Source organism: Panthera uncia, assembly GCF_023721935.1.
Source record: "Panthera uncia isolate 11264 chromosome A1 unlocalized genomic scaffold, Puncia_PCG_1.0 HiC_scaffold_16, whole genome shotgun sequence".
Lineage (NCBI taxonomy): Eukaryota > Metazoa > Chordata > Mammalia > Carnivora > Felidae > Panthera > Panthera uncia.
Window position 1 is genome coordinate 6227730 of NW_026057576.1, and position 18609 is coordinate 6246338.

Genomic DNA, 18609 nt, shown 5'->3' on the forward strand with positions numbered 1-18609 from the left:
AAATCCAGACTTTTTCTAATGTGCTAGTACATGAAAAGGAAAAGTGAATATTTTGATTTTTCAGTTTTCCATTTTCAAAAAATATTTACCAAAACAAACGGAGAAGGACATTCAAAAGGGTATTTCATAGCTGTGAATTTTACATTTTAAAGTAGCAGTCATCTATTGTAAGGTTATTTTAAATCATCCTCCGTTTTGTTCCCCCGCGTGTATTTTAGATTCATTTCTGATCAGCTTTTTTCTCACATCATAGATTAGGCAGAGGGGATGAGAAGACTGCTCGGTACCACACACATTAGCTACACAAACATAACGTGGTTGCTTTTCCATCGGTGGCCCCAGACCGTAGGATTTGGTACACTTCTGGTTTTCCTTTCGTGAAAGTATACTGTTAGGAAATTAACATTTTCGTTTCAGTAAATGTTTAGAATATCAACATGTTTTCTGAGCACCAAGTGGCTAGGCTGTGAAAGTTTTGTAATAATTTGCAACGGAAATACACGATACATTTGAATCCATTAAAGACTAGTGGGAATGTATCAGCCAGAGTAGCAAGTAAGTTTTGTTTTATAAATCAGAGTATCTGTCACCTTGCAGTATTATTACCAATGCTGTTGTAAATTGAATTGAAAATGGTATTAAAAAAAAAAAAAAAAAACAACCTCCTGTTAAACAATTTTTATCTGTTTGTATATCTTACTATAGATTATGTACAAGTAACATCTAAATAAAATTACACTTTTAACCCTAAAAGGTTTTACTCATTGGCAACAGTGTTGTATGTTTAACCTTTTTTGGAGGGGAGAAGTTGGGGGTTTGGCAGAGTTTTTTAAAAAATTAAAAAAAAAATTTTTTTTAATGTTTATTTTTGAGAGAGAGAGAGAGAGAGAGAGAGAGAGAGAGAGACAGACAGACCGTGAACAGAGGAGGGGCAGAGAGAGAGGGAGACACAGAATCCGAAACAGGCTCCAGGCTCCGAGCTGTCAGCGCAGAGGAGCCTGATGCAGGGTTCGACCTCACAGACCGCGAGATCATGACCTGAGCTGAAATCCGAGGCTTAACCGACTGAGCCACCCACGTGCCCCTTAAAATTTTTTTAATGTTCTTATTTATCTTAGAGAGAGAAAGAGAGAGACAGTACATGAGCTGGGGAGAGGCATAGAGAGAAGGAGACACAGAATCTGAAGCAGATCCAGGCTCTGAGCTGTCAGCACAGGGCCCAATGCAGGGCTCGAACTTGTGAACCTTGAGATCATGACCTGGGCTGGAGTCGGACACTCAACCCGCTGAGCCACCCAGGTGCCACAAGGGCAGAGTTTTCACTTAGCGTTTTCATTATTAGATAGCAAATACTCCGATTTCCATTTAAATTTCTGCATAAGTTTTGCGTCACCAGGATTTGTGATAGGATTCTGGGAGGGACCCGGCATAGTGAGAAAGGAAAAGCCATTCTGGGAGCAGCAGGCCCTGTGCTTCGCCACGTCTAGTCTTGATAATAGCAGTGATGAACATTCGGTAGCATTTATTGTTCCTGGGATGCTTTTCTCCAGCCCTTACAGTAACACATCATGATACACATCGTGTACGTATATAAACACATCATATACATTCAGTATACACATCATAAATTAGAGTTTAATATTTGTAACTAACGTTTAATATTTTTGAGGTAAACGTGAAATGCAGCATCCTAAGTATACCACCCGATGAGTTGTCACAGTGTGGACGCTCTCGTAACGCCAATCCCATCGCTCGTAACGCCAGTCCCATCGCTTGTAACGCCAATCCCACAAAGGTAGCCAGCACTGCCGTGACCCCAGCATGTTGCTCCATATCCTTCAGAGGCTTCTGTCCTAGTCCCTAGAACAACCACCGTTGTGGTTTTGTTTTGCAAAGTGGCTGTACTATTTTTAAACTCCCCAGCAATGTTGCTTCATATGCTTTGGTATGATTTTCCTTGTATTTATCTCACTTGGAGTTCCCTGAACTTGAATCTGTAATTTATGTCTTAAATGAAATTTGGAGAATATTTAGACGTTACCTTTTCAAATATATTTTCTGTCCCTTTCTTTCCTCACATTCCTATTACACATACATTAACCTTTTGAGGTTGGCCCACAATTCCTTGAGGCTCTTTCGATTTAAAAATTGTTTTTCTCTCTGTTTTTCTCTCTTCAGGTTCACCAACTCTTTATTCTGTCTCTTACGATTTACTCTAAAGCCCGTCTAGTAAGTCTTTTCTTCTAACCTTCTTTTCCATGTAGAATTTCATACCCTTTTTTAAAGTTTATTATGAGAGAGAAAGAGAGGGAGCATGAGTAGGGGAGGGGCAGAGAGAGAGGAGACAGAGAATCCCAAGCAGGCTCTGGGCTGTCAGCATAGAACCCGATGCGGTTGATCTCATAAACCACGAAATCATGACCTGAGCCAAAATCAAGTGTCTGATGCTTAACCACCCAGGCGCCCCTCTTCTTTTTTCTTTTTTAATAGCTTTTTTTTTTTCTCTGCTGAGATTCCCTACCTGTTTGTTTATTACAAGCTTATTTTCCTTTACATCTTTGAGCATGGTTATATTAGCTCTTTAAAAATCCTTGCCTGCCAATTCCAACATGTGGATCTTTTCAGGATCCGTCTCTAAATTGCCTTTTTCTCTTGGGTGCATGCCTCGTAGTTTTGGATTGTATCCTAAACTTTATGAATTCTACATTTCAGGGACTCTGGAGTGTGTTATGTTCCTCTGAAAAGTACTGATTTAAAAAAAAAATTTTTTTTAACGTTTGTTTATTTTTGAGAGACAGAGCGTGAGCAGGGGAAGGGCAGAAACCGAGGGAGACAGAGTCCGAAGCAGCTCTAGGCTCTGAGCTCTCAGCACAGAGCCGGACACAGGGCTCGGACTCACAAACCTTGAGATCACACCTGAGCTGAACCGACTGAGCCACCCAAGCGCCCCTGAAAAGTGCTGAGTTTTAAGGGAGGTCGTTAACAGGGCTAGAATTAAGCTGCCACTTCTCCTTACCCTGCCTATGATGGATAACCACAGAACTCTCCTAAGTTCTTTTAGCTTAGCCAGGCCACTTTGAGTTTGCCTTGCTTTATACCTGGTTTATAGGATCAACCAGAGATTTGGGCAGTTTTACCCAGGATTTTTGGATCCTCCTTTCTGGCTCTCTTTTCTAGTATCTTCTGTCACTTTCTGCCTGTTCTGATCACTCTGAACTTGGTCCTCTTACTTGTTAAGCCAGCAAGGCTGCGGGTTTTCTACTCCAGCTCAGCTGCCCTACTTGGCAGGTGGAAGCCTGTCCTCGGGCAGAAAAGCCATTAAATGCACCCAAAGATTTTCCTCCTAAGCCTCAGCCCTCCTCTGGTGTTCCGGTTTTGATTTCTCTCCAGTGCCTTCGATAGTCATGAAGTGTATTTTGTCCACTTTGTGGTTGTTCTCTGTAAAGAATTGCTCTAGAATGGGCCAGTCCTGCATTCTCAGGAGCCTCCCTCTATAAATATTGGATGCAATAGCTTCTTAAAAACATTTTAAAATATCATTTAAAGATGAGGACTGGGGCGCCTGAGTCGCTCATCGCATGATGTGCTCTAAAACATCAGCCATCTTGACCGCCTTGCTCTAAACTGTACAAGCAGAACACGGCACCTGAATGACCTGGAGCCCGAGACGACTTTAATAAATCGCTGGCCTTAACCCCAGTCTCAAATTTTTATGTTCACCGCAAGGACCTTGATGTTTCCACGGAGTGTTAAAACGTTAAATGTAGGAATAAATCGACGCAGACAAAATAATTTCTATTTCTGACTCTTGGTTCCTTTGAAAAAGGGGTGCCACTACTTAGAAGTCTGAAAACGGCCACCTGACATCATCGCTGTCCGATTTTCTTGTCTTTAGACCGAGAAGTGTTCGCACTGTGATAGCACATTGAACTGCGGTCCAATTCTGCGTTTTATGAAGACAGTACCAATACGGAGGCCTGTCAAAAGCTGGAGAAGCCTCAGCTATCTAATTTGGAGGTGTGAGTACCTTGTAGAGGTATCTTGACGGGGACTTAGACGCTTAAGAGGTTCACTTTCAAAATACACTTCCTTCACGGCTGACGCGTGGACGTTTCTTTGCCAAAACACAATAGCTCTCTGTTGCGAATATTTGCATGTGTCATTTTTCTAAATCCCCCCCCTCCCGCATTCATCCTGTGTACTTGTGATTTGAATAATTGGCTTCAAATATAGCACCGTGATTAGTTCGAGGTGGTGAATCGGTGGATGATTTGCCACGAAGAAAAATTAAGAGAATATGCCCTTTGAGAACAATTTAAAACCTACCAAGTGGTACTTACCATGAAGTGACATTTAAAAGCATTTAATATTCTAGGATGTGCTGCAGCTCTTCTGGCCTAAAACCAGTTTAAATAGAAGTCAAGCGATTTGAGAGTACGTAAGCCTACACATCCTGAAAGTGTGAATATAACTTAGCACTTAACATGGGTAAGATGTTACTTTTTGTGGTGTGCGTGACGGTGGCTCGCAATGTCCCTTCTTACCCTTTTGAAATCAGGACTTTATGATCTCGATAATTAAGTTAGGGTGTCAACGTAATGCTCCTTTGAAAGGTCTTTTAATATTTCAAGGACCTAGGCATTCATTTGATTTGCAAGCTAGAGTTTCAACAACCTATGCACTGAGGGCTCAAAGAGCAGCCCAGTGAATCACCAGTGGATGGTTCACCGTGGAGGCCCCCCCCCCCCCCACCGCCCCGGATCGCTGCCCCACCTGTGAACACCCACACTCATCAGGAATCAGGAGTGATTCTTAGGAACACCGAAGTGTAAGAACATCGTCTTAGCACCTGACCTTGCACGGTTGCTAGGAGCCCAAAGATCACCTGCAGTGACCCAGGACTGGTCAGCTGACTGGTGTCGCCACGGGGACCCCATGCTGAGCCCCGGGACCCCACGACACTCTCGTGTCTGCTCGGTGGCGGACGAGCACCCCCCCGGTGCCGACGGGGTTCGGGTGAACGGAGTAACGACTGGTCGTCTCTGGACTGCAGGTGCAGGGATGCAGAATCACCATCTTTGATTCTGCACCTGGTGGCCCAATTCCATGTTCCTTGCAGAGAGCCTGTCCCCTGGTGTCCAAACCTCCCCAAGCTTCTCACTCGTTTATGTCATTGGGTCTTGGCTGCACAAAGCGCGTGGGAGACGTTACGGTCCCAGAGCAGATAATTTAGAAACTCCTTCCAACTCTCGTCCTCCGTAGCTGGGGAAGAGAAATGTCGGGGCCTGACTTTTGCCTGTGGGCTGTCGTTATTGGTGTCCCTCCCCAGACGGGCCTTGGTCTTTCCCCGGCAGCCGCGGGAGAGGCTCGTCTGTCTGTTGTTGATTCTCTGTTGTTTGTCGTGCCATGGGGGTCCTTGGGGCAGGAATGTGGCTGTGGGCTGCACATCACCCGGCATCTCCAGGGTTCTCTTGGGGTTGCTGTAAGCACAACACTCTTGAGAGCCCCCTTCTCCCTTCACGGCCTGACCTCTCCCTTGGTCTGTTTGCTTTGGCCCCCTGGCTCTGGGCAGTGGTGCAGAGAAGGAAGGCTCCTCTCTCCCTGTGTCATCAGTCTGTGGGCGGCCAGGAGCAGGCGGGTCCCTAAGCGGTTCCCTGCAGGGGGCTCCCCAGGGGTGTCCTTGCCTCGGGATGGGAAACAAAAGAAACATTCTTGGGTTGGCCCCACATCTAGCCATCGTGGCTCTCTGCCCTCTGCTAAATGGCCAGAGGCTGGTGTACATCCTGGTGGGCCCTCTACCCTGTGATGAAGGACCCTCCTCTGGGTTCAGGGACAGCACGGGAAGCCCCGTGGCCATATCTGCCCCTCCCCCGCACGCCCACTGGACTCACTCCCAGCCTGTCTGTTCTGAGGCAAGAAAGAGATTTTCAAAGTAGCTTAACACAAATGTCTGCCTTCAGGACTAGTGAGGGCAGGAGGTGGGGCTTCCTGTGTTCAAACTCCTTCTTGGTTGTGAACTAGGGAGCGGTGAGAGGTCAGCCCGTGGGAGGGAAGGACAGTCCCACCCCCCCCTCCACCATGGCCTGGGGCCACTAACACAGGGCCAGGGCGAAGCCCGAGTCCCATTGGATCAAGCATAGAGTGACACAGCCATCAGCCCTAGTGGGGGATGGCACTCAGTGCCTGACTGCTCAGACTGGTCCCCTGAGGGACAGATGATAGCCAGGGAGCAGCCGCTGTGTCCCCAGGGCCCCGTGCTCCTCAGTGTGCTTGGGGTCGCTGGAGGGAGGCCCGAGACCACCCCTCAGGGTGTGTGGTGCCCAGTGTCAGCCTGGCCCTCCTCTGCTGGGGGGGGGGGGGCGCTGGAGTGCCCATCCCGTCCGGATGAGGGTGTATGGGCCACAGCTGCAGGGACAAGGGTCAGAGAGGTGGGAACTGATTGCCCTCGGATCCGAGGCCTGGCACTAAGACCGCTCTCCGACGTAACATAGCACCTCTACGAAGCAGGAACCGAGATCATAGGCGAGGAAACGGGGCCCCGTGATCTGCCCACGGCTCCCAGAGGTGAGGCTCCAAGCCGGGCCTCCCTAAAGCGACTCTGCGTCCCTCCTGCTTGGAGCGGCCTCCCAGGCCTCGCGGAGGACCCGCGGGACGCCGTGGTCAGCCTTCACCCCTGCTGCACCACAAGGCTGACGCGGGACTGCGACCGGGGAAGTCATGGGTTGGTTCCCCAAGGGTCAGCCGCACGTGGGTGAGCTTGACGCACGGGGACAGCGTGGCCTCCGAACAGCCCAAGAGGCCCGCTCGGTCCCTGATTTGACCCAAACACAGATTGTGAAATTCAGAGGCCGTGTTCCTTGCCCTGCCCCTGACTCCCCACCCCATCCCCGAGCTGTGCCTGGATCTCCGTGGTCGAGGCAGCGTCCGAGATGGGGCAGGCGGACCTCCGCCCACCTCACTCAGTTGTTGACAAGGTTCGTGCGCAGCGGAATCGTCCTGGCCTCAAAGCCACGTTGTCAAAACGTCCTGCTCTGTCCCCAGTGGTGTCGAGGGGCAGGAAGCTGGCTGGGGCCCTGCAGGGCCTGCCTGGGAGGGAACTCAGCCTGTGCGAGGGCCCCTGTGCTTGGAGCCACACTGGCGTTCATGGGTCTCGGGGGCTCCAGGCCATCCCTGGAAGTGACCAAGGGTCCCACCTGAAGGAGGGGGGAAGGGGCCACACCCTGGGGAGGTGTCACAGAGGCTCAGCGCCTCCGAGGTCTCTGCAGAGCGACCACCCCAGGTCCCCCGGCACTATGCAAGCCCCCGCGTTTGCAGGCCTAAAACCACAACCACTGGAAATGTGCCTTTGAAGGAATGGCCTCACCTCCAGAGGCCCCTACAGAGGACGAATCCGTTCTGAGCTCTGGTGCCGTGGCCTCGGGAGGGCTTTACACAGGCATCGGAGTCTCCTGTACTGTAAAGGACAAAAGGAACGGAGCGCTGTGACTCCTGTCTTCCCTCTTCCGGGCTGTCAAGGGCAACCAAGTGGGGTATAAGTCCACACACCGGGACCTGGATGTAGGGAGCCTCCCCTGCCCAAAGCAAACCGGTGCTCACAGACCTTCTTTCCCAGGGCGCCTCCCAGCGCTTCCGTGGGAAAACACCGCCTCCCAGTGGCTGGACGATTAAGTGTTTCTCTGAAGATCAACTTGGCATTCATTCAGTCACTCTTCATTCACTCTTTGTCCTTTCCATCAATCTTTCACTCCTTCCGGAGACAGATCCGTGCTTCTCATGCACTGCTGTTGGGAGTGAACTGGTACAAATCCTCCGAAGGGCTATTAACAAACACCTATGGAAATTAGAGCTGTACCTCCCTGTCACGGAGCAAGTGCGTTTCCAGAAAGGTACCCATGACGGATTGGATTAAAATGTTACAACGGGGGGCGCCTGGGTGGCGCAGTCGGTTAAGCGTCCGACTTCAGCCAGGTCACGATCTCGCGGTCCGTGAGTTCGAGCCCCGCGTCAGGCTCTGGGCTGATGGCTCGGAGCCTGGAGCATGTTTCCGATTCTGTGTCTCCCTCTCTCTCTGCCCCTCCCCCGTTCATGCTCTGTCTCTCTCTGTCCCAAAAAAAAAAAAAAAAAAAAAAAATGTTACAACGGTATTTCTGGACTCGAATTCTCTTCCAGGACCTTGCCACTCCGTGTCAAGAGGTGGACTCTATTCCCCTTCCTTTGAAGCGGGGTGGGATTTGGGGGCGGCCTCCTGCCCCCGACTGCCAAGGGCGAGGGGGCCGGCCTGGCTCTCTCAGAATGCCCTTCTGGAGCTCAGCCACCATGCTGCGAAGAAGTCCAGGCTGCCTGCAGGGGCCCCAGGCAAGGGTCTGGTCACAGCTAAGGCCTCAGCCAACCGCCAGGATGGCTTGCTGGCTCCGTGAGTGGACGAGACTTCATCCGAGGGCTCGGTCCCCACCCTGAACTGGCACCGCTGACGGCCTGTGGAGCAGAGACCACTGTCCTCACGGAATCCTGCCAGCGGAAATCGCAGACTTGTGAGCCAAAAAGATACATGCCATTGTTGCAGGTTACTCAGATTTGGGGTAACTTGTTACCCAGCTTTAGAAACTGAGACAGATAGATTACGCTCACTAGAACTATTTCATGGGCTAAATGACATAGTCACCACGAGATGATCTGCGATCACAAAAGGTGAGAAACATCCTACTGCTCTAGCAACCGAATATGGGTTAAATCACAAGAGACACCGACGGAGTCCTCTGCAACTGTTCAAAGAACGAAGATGTTTGAGGGGCGCTTGGCTGGCTCAGTTGGTGGAACGTATGACTCTCGGTGTCTTGAGTTCAAGCTCCATGTTGGGCATGGGACCTAGTTAAAAAAAAAAAAAAAAAGAATGAGAATGTTTTAAATGATACGACCTTCGAGATATCGTTAAAGTGAGAAAACAAGGATCAGAGAAATGTGCATATATGTGCCATTCACTAGCTAAAAAGGAGAATTGACGTGACATTTATACTACGGCCCTGCTGTCAAGGCAAAACAGTAGCATGAGGATAAAAGAGTGAAGCTTCTAGAATCCGGCTGCTGGGGTTCGAGTGAAGCTTCTAGAATCCGGCTGCTGGGGTTCAACTCCTGGCTCTGCTCTGTGACCTTGCGGCTCACTCAAATGATCAATTCTTCAGATTCCTCCTCTGAACAGTGGGCGCCCACCCGTGCTTCCCTCGAAGGGTGGTTGAGTTGTTGGCGACTGGCTATTGATCCGTTCAGATTTTCTACTTCTTGTGGCCGTTTAAGCATTTGAAATTCTTAGAGAAATGTTTCTGTTTCCTCTTCTATTTTCCTGTTGTATTTTTGTTTATTTGAATCTCCTCTCCTGATTAGTTCTCCTGCTGGCTTGTCTATATTAGGAGACTTTTCAAAGGACCAGTTACTTGGTTTTACTGGCCTTCCGTTTTTCTATTATTCCCATTTCACCCATTTCTACTCTTTTCTTTGGGTGTTGTGTTTGCTTGTTTGCTTGCTTGGGTTCACTTTTGGGAACTTACTAAATGGGAACTTCATTTGCTGCTTTCTTATGAATATTTTTAAAACTATGATTTTATCTCTAAATTTCTTTAGTTTGTCCTATACATTTTGACATGGAGTATTTTTCATTTCGATTAAAAATATTTAATAATTTCCTTTATTATTTCTTCCCTATTTCAAAGATTATTTCATCATATTACATTTTGTTTTCAGTTTTCATTCATGAGGGATCTTATAAATTGATCCTTTTGATGTTGATTTATTTTACATAAGGTCAGAAAACATAGTCTGAACTTGCTGTGGAGGCTCTGGAATATACTGAGGTTTCCTCTGTGGCCTTATGCATAATCGACATTTGTGAATGTTCTGTATGTACTTGAAAGCAACGTGTATTCTTTCTCTAATATTTAACTGATCAAGCTTTGTTAGGCACATTAATCAAATCTTCTATACGTTTGGTTCTTATTTGTCTGCTTGATCTGTTTCAAAGAGAGTATTTTAAGTTGTAAAATTGTTTAATGTTTATTTATTTTTGAGAGAGACGGAGACAGAATGTGAGTGGGGAAGGGGCAGAGAGGGAGACACAGAATCTGAAGCAGGCTCCAGGCTCTGAGCCGTCAGCACAAAGCCCCATGCGGGCTGTGAGCTGTGAGATCAGGACCTGAGCCAAAGTCGGGCGCCCAACCGACTGAGCCACCCAGGTGCCCCATGAAGAGAGTATTTTAAAATCTCTAACTCAATTGTCCGTTATCTTTTTATTTACAATATTCTTTCTTTTCTTTTTCTTTCTGATTTTAAAAGTTTTGGACTTGAAACAGCTCTGGCACCAAATTTGCTATACCAGCTTTCTTTTGCTTTATTTTTGCCTGGCGCTTGTTCAAAAACTTAAAAAAAAAAATCTGTATCCTTTTGTTTTAAATGTGTTTCACAATAGACATATCACATATATAGAGATATTCATGTCACTTGTTATTTCTTCTTTTTTAATCTTTGTAAGTTTGTCTTTTTCTTGTCTTACTATACTAATGGGTGACTATGATAAGTGATATATACTATAGGTATGTTATTTAAAAAACTTCATCAGGGGCGCCTGGGTGGCTCAGTCGGTTAAGCGTCCGGCTTCAGCTCAGGTCATGATCTCATGGTTTATGAGTTCAAGCCCCACGTCAGGCTCTATGCTGACAGCTCAAAGCCTGGAGCCTGCTTTGGATTCTGTGTCTCCCTCACTCTCTGCCCCTCCCCGGCTCATGCTCTGTCTTTGTGTCTCTCTCTCAAAAATAAAAAGTAAAAAAAATTAAAAAAAATAAAAAACTTCATCAGATTAATAAAATTCCCCTCCATTTCCTTTCTCAATTTTGAAAAAAATTATAAATAGATGTTGAATTTTATCAATGACTTTCTGTATTGATGTCAACATTCCTATGAACTTTCACCTTTAAGCTGTTAACTACAGATTACATTATTTTGTTAATATTTTTTAGAAGTTTTGTGTTTATGTTCATGAGTAGATTATAATTTTTCTTTTTTTTTTTTTAAATGTTTATTTATTTTGTTTCTGAGAGAGAAAGAACACAAGCGGGGAGCAGGCAGAGAAAGAGGGAGACAGAGAACCCCAAATAGGTTTTGTGCTGCCAGCACAGAGCCTGAGACACGGGGCTCGATCTCACAAAGCCGTGAGATCATGACCTGAGCCAAAATCAAGCGTGGAATGCTTAACCAACTGAACCACGCAGGTACCCCTGTAGTTTTCCTTTCCTAAGCTGTCATCATATTTTGGCATGAAGGTTATGTTTGCCTCATAAAATAAGCAAGAAAATATTTGCTTTTTTCCCCCCTATTCTGTAGAAGAGCTTGTATAAGACTGAAGTTTTGGTCCTTGATATCAGGCGCGGTAGAAATGGAGGGTGAAGCCACGTGAGTCTGAACTTTTCACTGAAGGAGGGCTTTGGGTTGCTGATTCAATTCTTAAATGTTCATAGGGCAACTTAAATGTTTTATCTCTTCTTGAGTCATTTCTGATAAATTGTCTTGTTCTAGAACTGTGACCATTTCTTCTACATTTAGAGAAAAAGTTTTCATTACATGCCCCCCCCAGGTTAACCTTTTATATATTTATTTAGCAACATGCGTATCTTACACACACACACACACACACACACACACGCCATATTTGGTAAACTCGTATCAGTTATATTATGCTATAAATCTCATTCTGTATTTCTATTTCTGTGTCTTTTGAGTGGAAAAAAATCATATGTAAATGTAGTTCTTATCCTCTTAATGTGAGCAGCAACTATAGTGATTTCCGTTCTCTCCATCACTGAAATAGGTCTGTGCTTTCTCTTTTTCTTATCTGGGTTCGTTGGAGGCTCATCAATCCCATTAGTGTTTGAAAAAAAAAACAACAAAAAACAAAAACAAAAACAAAAAAACAAACCAAAAAAACTTTTAGTTTGTTGATCTTCGCTATTGTAGATTTTTTTTTTTCAATTTCATTTGTTTCTGCTCTGAATTTTAGTGATTCCTTATTTCTTCCTTCTTTGGGTTTATTTCGCCATTCCTTTTCTAGCTCCCGGAGATGGGATCTTCATTATTTTTCAGCCTTTCTTCTCTTCCAACATACATATTTTAGGGCTTTGGTTTTCCTCTAAATTCTGCTGACTTAAATTCCATTAGTTGTGACATGGCATTTCCCTGTTTACATATGTAAATTATCTAGAAGCATGTTTCTTAATTTCCAAACATACGAGGATTTTTTTTTAGGCTTTTGGATTTTCCCGCTTCCATGTGGGGAAATCGAAAACGACAGAGACTAAGTGCTTTGCTGAAGATCACATACCTAAGTAGCAGAGCTGGGATTTGAACAGGCTGACTCTGGAAACTGTTCTTTGAATCGAACTTTCACCTCTTTCTAATGAACGGGCTTCTGTCATTATGACACGGGCTTCTTCCTGGTGAGTGTCTTTGCCTTAAATCTGTCTTGCCTGATACACCATGCTCCACTAGCTTTTTTTTTTTTTTAATGTTTTTATTTATTTTTGAGACAGAGAGAGACAGAGCATGAGCAGGGGAGGGGCAGAGAGAGAGGGAGACACAGAATCCGAAGCGGGCTCCGGGCTCTGAGCCGTCAGCCCAGAGCCCGACGCGGGGCTCGAACTCACGGACTGTGAGATCGTGACCTGAGCTGAAGTCGGACGCTTAACCGACTGAGCCACCCAGGCGCCCCTGGATTGATTTTTTTTTTAATTATTCTAATTTTTCTTCAGTAAGTTAGAAGCGTATACTGTTTATATTTTGGAGTCATTACTCTAAAAATCACAATATGGAAACTTAATTGATCAAAATCTAAGGTTAATCAATAATTTTTCTCAGAGGGAATTTGAAAACATGGTTGTGCCGGCCAGGGTGACGCACACGGGGTCCAATCAGAACGCACGGGAGCCAGTTCCCTCGTACAAGTGCACAATGCCTGAGTGTCAGCCCCGGGGACAATGCCAGAGCCTGCACTCTGTTTATACTCTGCTGGCTGCCGTCATAAAACACGGGGGGACCGGGGAGCTTAAACAACAGAAATTAATGTTCTTGCAGTTCCGAAGGCTGGAGGTGTGATTTCGAGGGTGCCAGTGTGGTCAGGTTGCGGTGAGAGCCCTCTTTCCCCTGGCGGATGGCACCTTCTCAAGCGCGTCGCTGATGCCTCTTATAAGGGCGCCGATCCGTCATGAGGCCCCCCTCTCATGGCCTCACCTCCACCCAGTCACCTCTTCTTCCAGGCCCCATCTCCAAACGCCATCACAGCGTGGGTTACGACTCCAACATACGAGTTGCAGGGAACACGATTCATTCTGTAGCCACCCCTGTTGGACTTCTATGCTTTTGTTCTTTTGCTTTTTTAAACCTCATGAGACCGTATTGTTTCACGCAGTGAATAGACGCGCTTTTAGATCTATCCCAATCCCCATCATTATTAGTTTGGCTTATCACTTCTTTGTATATTTCCGGCCTTCCGCTTGGGATCATTTTGGTTTTTTTCCCGAAGTATGTGGCTTTAGAATTTTCTTTAGTGAGGATCTGCTAATGGGAAGGTGCTGTGTTCACCTGAAAATATCTTGACGTCACCCTCTGGTCTAGTTACTGAGCACCTGCCTGTCTGTCAACCCCAGACGCCACCCCCACCCCCCAACACACACATACTCTGCTTTGTGTCCTGCAGCCGGGACCCTGCCAGCGACATTCCTGCTTCTCCCAGCTGAATCCTTGTTAGGGGACTCTATTAGTCAGGGTCCATCGGAAACAGAGACAGAAACGTCCCTGCTTATTGGAACAGGGCCATTCTCGTATAGCGAGTTACTGAGTAGAACGAGACAAGGTGGTTAATTACTAACAGGAGTTAGGAGGGAGCCCAGATGTGGAAGGTGCAGAAGGACAGCTTTTCTAGGCTGAGAAAGAGAGGACACTGGAGGAACTGAGGACAGGATGGGGACCCCCTCCAAGGCTGAAGCCTCTTCAAAGACGCCTCAGAAACGTGCGGGCTGCCCGTGGCAAAACACCAAACAAAGGAAACAAAAACCCGCAAGAATGTGGGCTGGCGCTGGTCTGTAGAGGGAGCCCACCATTCCCGGAGGATGTGGGCAGGCCTGTTCTAGAAGCAGCCCACTTTGGTAGAGGGCGTTTCTGGGACAATGTTGGTCAGCAGAGGGGGAGAGGCAAAAGACCCGGAATAGCCAGCACAATGTTGAAGAAAAAGAAAACAAAGTCGGACCGATGTCACCCAACTTCAAGACTCACGATAAAGGTACAGTAAGCCAGACAGTGCGCTACTGGGGAAAGAACAGGCGAGGAGATCAACGGAACAATATAGAGAGTGCCAAAAGAGATCCAGTCAAGTTCTCAGAGTTCTGGAAGCTGGGAAGTCTAAGGTCAAGCTACGTGTCCATATGCATCGTCTGGTGAGATCCTCCTTCTTGGTTCATAGATGGATGGTGGGTGGTCTTCTCATCGTGTCCTCACACAACAGAAGAGGCGAGAGAGTTCTCTGGGGTCTCTTTTATAAGGGCAATAATTCCATGCAAGAGGGCCCTACCTTCATGATCCAATCACACACACCTCAACAGCCACGCCCCCGAACTTACCATCTTGAAGAGCAGGTTTCACTTAATTTGGGGGGGGGGGGGACACAAACATTCAGTCAATGGCACAAATATAGTCAGTTGATCTTTGACAAAGGAGCAAAGGTAATACATTGGAACAAAGACAGTCTTCAACAAATGGTGCTAGGACAACTGGATGATCATGTGCAAGAAAAAAAAACAAAAGAATCTAAACCCAGGCCTTACACCTTTCACAAAAATTGGTGCAAAATGGATCGCAGACCTCAATGGCAAATGGCAAAACTATAAAACTCCTAGAAGATAACACCGAAGAATCCAAGGTGACCTTGGGTTTGGTGATGACGTTTCAGTTCCAACACCAAGAGCATGATCCGTGGCAAGAAAATTTGGCAAGTCGGTCAAGAACTTTTGCTCTGCGAAATCCAGCGTTCAGAGAATGAAAAGACAAGACACAGACCGGGAGGAAATATTTGCAAAATGTATACCTGATGAAGGACTTGGAAGACAGCGGGGAGTCATATTTGCAACGTCTTAATCAAATACCTGAAAAGTTGTCTTCCACTGTGGCTGCTGGGAGCGCCTGTTCCTCATCTGCCCTTTGCTGACTGCAGGACCCCGGGCCAGTCACTGGGGCTCTCTTTCCTCACCTGTAAGGTGTTGAGAATGGTACCTACCCCACAGTGTGGTTGTAAGCATCAGGGAACCTAACTTCGGGGGGAACCAAGAGGGGGGGTGGCTAGAAATGCTAGAAAGGCAGGCCTTTCTGAGAAGCTCATTTACAGAGAAGTTCACGGGCTTTCCACAGGGTGTCAGTGGTGCCTTAGAGCGCCTGGGAAGCTTTTCTGTCTGACCGGGTTTGAAAAGACAGGACGAGGTATCCCCGGGGCCCAGGGTCCCTCAGCACCCCTGTGGGTCCTCCCACCCGCCTTGACACCTCCCTGCCCTCAAGTTACCTGGCAGGCAGCCCTGGCCCCGGCAGGTGGCCTCCACCCCAGGGCTCACGCTCCTCACAGAGCCTGCCGCCTGCCGGGGGGTGGGGGGTGGGGGTGGGGGGGGCCAGCCCCCATTGGCCGAGCCTTCTTGCAGTTAAAGAGCCCACGCTGGGGTCAGAAGCCCGCTGGGTGGGCTCCCTGGGTGACGGGGCCGGCTGGCACCTGCTTGATGACCGAGTCTTAAGCAAAAACGGGGGACTGCCAGAGCCCTGGTTTGTAGCCGTTGCCCATTTCTGTGGTCTAACGAGTCTGAAGGCAGCCACCTCGCGCCATCAACGCGGGATCACCCAGGGCAGGGTGGAGACAGGCGCGCAAGGTGCCGGCTGGAGCCCGCGAGGCCCCAGGCTCCTCGTAACTGAGACGGGAGCGACCGTCCCACCTGCTCCTCAGGGCGGGTGCCCTTGAGGGTTGTGCAATGCACCTGGCACGATGTCTGCCCTGTATCAAGTGCGGAAGAGACGTTCACTGCCACTGCCCATGTGGCCGTGGCTTCTACCGTTTTCTCCTCCCCCATAGCGTCCCCTGGATGGAGCTACTCCTCTCTCTCCCCCTCCTTAAGCACTCTGCTTTCCCTCCCTCCTGCGGCCTTGCCATGGGTTTGCAGGGTCATCTCCCCCCTCAAGAGTCAGGTGTCCCTGGAGGCAGGACTGCCTGGGGTTGAGCCCCACTCTGCCACTCACCAGCTGGGTCAACTTGGACAAGGAACGTAAAACCCCCTGCCCTAGACGCCGCGAGACGGGCGTGATCACCGGTTCGTGTTGAGCAGGACCGTAGAGGGCGTCGCAAGGCTCGGTGTCTCCCGCGCTGGCGTTCCCGCTGACCACGGCGGCCTTAGGAGTCTACACCGTGGGATCAGGTGACTCCTGGAAGGAGGGAGCCGCGACGCTGGGCGCCTCCCGTGGCTCCTGCCTCTCGCAGTGCCTGCCTCTGGGGTGGGGCTCTCTGCAGGCCGCGGGCGAGGCCCCAAGGGCGCTTCCCGAGACCCGCCGGCGTGCAAGGCCGCCCCCGACGGCCAACGTCACGCGTTGGCGGTCCACCCCTGCAGGCTTTCTCACCGCATCCTGTCGGGGCCCTGAGGCTGGGGCGTGGCTGCTGCGGACTCCGAAGAAACCACAAAAACGCGTCGCGAGGCAGGCCAGTGTTGGAGCTGCTGGCTTATGGTGGAGACCGAAGAAACTGAGGCCAGAGGAAGCAGAGCAGCGGTGGGGGCTGCCGTGGCCGCAGACTGGGGGTGGCAGGTGAAGGTGGGAAGTCGCCTGCCTTCCTGGGCCCCGGCTGTCTGGGTCGACGAAGCCCCGCTTTACCCAGTGCCCTCCTCCGTCCCGTCCGCAGTTTCATCAGGCTTCTCTAGTTTTGCGCCTCAAGGGGGCCGACTTTTCTCCCAGAGGTGGAGTCAAGCAGGCAAATGCTAACAGGCCGCTGATATTGGAGGTAAGCTGTGTTTCTGTAAATTAACACAGCGGGCGGGGTAACTCTGTTGGCCTGGGAGGATTTTTTTTTTTTTTTTCCTGAATCAGTGGGTTTGATCGTAAACACGGCGGGTGTGCCCATCTCGGGTGAGCTGGTTCAGTAACCACATAGCTCCGTCAAAAGCAAGGCGGGCCCGGGTTCCCTTCTTTTCTGGCAAGTTCTAGCGCTGTGTCGCAGCGAAAATCCCCCTGCGGAGGTCCGCGAGTGCCGCCGATTTCGCAGGGCCTGCTTCTAAGGACGTGCCGACTCGCCCCTGAATGTGATTTCGTCTACGCCGCACGCGAACCCTCCCTCCACTTGCGCGGCCTTGCCCCTGGCTGAGCGCACTCCTGCCGTGTGCCCTCTGCCCGCCGCAGCCTGGGCGCCTGCATTCTGAGCAGGAAAGTCTTCCAGCCGGAGGGAAGCGCACTCCTCAGCTTCTGCGGTTGTGAGAAGGGTTATGCCTTCCGTCTGGGCTCAGCGAAACGGCGCGGGCAGATGAGGGCAGGAGCCAAGGGGAGCAGGGCCGCCTGGGGTCCGTTCCGGGTGGTGGACCCTCGTGGGACCTGACCTTGCCCGGGGCGGGGAAAGCAGGGTCGGTGGAGGCAGGGGGGGTGCCCAGGTCTTGGAGGAGCTTCACTGTGGGTAGATCTGCGCCCCCCCGTGCCCTGCAGCATGAACTGAACTGAAGCAGGGGGCCACCTGCCAGCCAGCCAGGTGAACATTTGTAGGGTGAGAGCAGCAGCCTTTTGAAGGCAGGGCCAGATCTCCCAAGTCCCAAGACTCTGGTGGCTGCTGTGCATGACACGAGTGACCTTCCTCTCACTCCCCAGAGAAACAGGTGTGTAGCACAACAGGAGCCGGGCCCCGATGCAGAATCACTGCTGGCCTCTTCGTGTCCCTTGTCCTCCAGAGAAACAGAACTAACGTAGCTTTGGAGAAATGGCGGCTGTCAATCCCCATAATTTATTTATTTCGTAACTGGAAGCTTATCCCTCCCGATCCCCTCCACCCCTGTCGCATACCCCCCACTCCCCTCCTATGTGGCAACCTCTAATCTGTCCTCTGCATCTATGAGTTTTGTTTTATCTGTTATGGTTTTTTTTAGAGTCCGCATGTACGTGAAATCGTGTGTTATGTGTCTTTCTCTGACTCATTTCACGCAGCATGACATCTCGGACGCCTTCCGTGTTGTTGCACAAGGTCTCATTCAGTTTGGGCTGAGTGATGTTTAGTGGCGTCCAAGATACCACATTTTCTCTATCCATTCGTCTACGGAGGGACACCTGGATTGCTTCCCTATCTTGGCTACTGTACCTAATGCTGTAATAAACATAAGGGCGCAAATATCTTTTTGAATTAGTGTTTCGTTCTCTGTGGGTAAATAGCCGGTAGTGGAATTATGGGATCGCGTGGTAGTTCTATTTGTAATTTTTTGAGGGACCTCCATACTGTCTCCATAGTGTTTGCACCGATTCACGTTCCCACCAATAGTGCGCGAGGGTTCCCTTTTCTCCACATCCTCACCAACACTTGGT